This window comes from Austrofundulus limnaeus, unplaced genomic scaffold, assembly GCF_001266775.1.
Source record: "Austrofundulus limnaeus strain Quisiro unplaced genomic scaffold, Austrofundulus_limnaeus-1.0 Scaffold157, whole genome shotgun sequence".
In the NCBI taxonomy this organism is placed as follows: Eukaryota; Metazoa; Chordata; class Actinopteri; order Cyprinodontiformes; family Rivulidae; genus Austrofundulus; species Austrofundulus limnaeus.
The window spans coordinates 395200-397014 of record NW_013952559.1 but is presented as its reverse complement, the minus strand read 5'-3'; positions in this window follow the sequence as shown (position 1 = coordinate 397014).

Below are 1815 nucleotides of genomic sequence, written 5' to 3'. Positions count from 1 at the left end.
GGTTTGAACTGCAGGAGATTGTCTTGAACATGTCTACATGCCTAAATGCACTGAGTTGCCGCCATGTGATTGGCTGATTAGAAATTAAGTGTTAACGACCAGTTGGACAGGTGTACCTAATAAAGTGGCCGGTGAGTGTATTTATGGAATATCATCAATGGTTGGCCAGTGAAGCCAAATRATTTATGTTCAAAGCAAAGGGGAAAATGTGGCTCAACAGAAGTAGAATAAAAAAATCTTCCTGTAAATGAGTAGAGAAGGGGCAAGACCAAAAGACGTGACCATCAGACTCAGAGAGGCCTTCACAGAAAGAACAAGTTACATTTATTTTCTTTTTAAAATGTTGTAAGAACATTTAAGATGGGTAAAATCTGAATAACTTTAAAGGATACTTCTCTTACGTTATTATCATGTTGGTAAAGTCCGAATCATTTTCCAGTCAAGGTTATCAGTAAAGGTGTTCCAATAAGATACATGACAGCTTTCTGAAATAATGAGCATTTACGACRGTTGTTATTACCTGTTGAACAAAAACAAGTTTGACCAATTTGAAGTTTGGTTGGATCAAAGGGTAATAAGGCTGGATTCTGTCCTGCTATACTTTTAAACAACACAATTACACCAGCAGGGACTGCAGCTGTAACACTATTAAACTCGTTAATTTTGAAATAAATTCTTGATACATCATTAATGAGCCATCAAAATTAAATAATTGATGAACCAAGTTGCGAGTAAACCACAACGGGTAAAATAAGGATTCGTTACATAAGAAATTATTTTATAAATAAAGAGAGAAGCATCTGTTTCTGGAAGTTAGACAGTTTAGGGAGAACTTTAACAATATAATTACAGAATAGAAGCAATTTTAGACCGAATATGAAAAGGCGTTCTTGATTAACTGTTTTAACCAGTTTACTTTGAATGTATTATTTAAGGCTCTCTTTACCATAAGAGTTCAGTATTACTGGGTTTTTTTTTAATATACTATTTAAATAATATCTTATCAATATCTTTAGAGACCTTTTTGTTAACATCAAGAGACAGGGCTGCATTGTGTGACATGGGAAATTCCCTCAGCTTTAGAAAGTAATATTTGACCTCTCAAAGAAAAGTCTTTTTGTAACCACTGGGTACATTTTTTGGGATTTGTCTATAATAGAGTAAAAATTCAGGTTGCTTCTGGAGTTTTTGGTTTTTGTAATGATGATTCCTGAATAAGCAGACTCTTGTATAGGTATATTGCATATAGAAGGCATGTCACAATGTTTAAGAGCAAGGAGTTCACATTTTTTTACATTTAGGTAAAGTCCAGATGCWGCAGGAAATGTGTTTTTCAGGTCAATCTAAAGGTATCTGAGAAAAATAAAACAGTGTTGTATCATCAGCCAATGTCTTCGCCTGCTACTGATGCCTTTTAATGGATGAAGCTTTATAGACTCAGTACCTGAGTGCAGAGTAAAGAGATAAGGTGATATGGGRCATCGTTACCTGACCCCATGTTTGAGGGAGAATCAAGAAGTGCCAGATTACTCTGATTGAGCAGTTTCCATTTGTTTCCATGTTTTGATAGCATTGCTAACATATGAGCTAAAAACAAATTATTTTAAGGCGTGAAAAATGAATTTATGTTCATGTGTCGAAAGCCTTATAGTCTAAAAAAAAGGTTAAAACTTTGGTCAGAGCATAAATCAGAGTAATGTTGTTGGAAACKTGTCTGTTTCTCATAAAGCCGTGAGTCTCGTCAGTTACAGTGGGGAAAATAAGTATTTAGTCAGTCTCCAATTGTGCAAGTTCTCCCACTTAAAAAGATGAGAG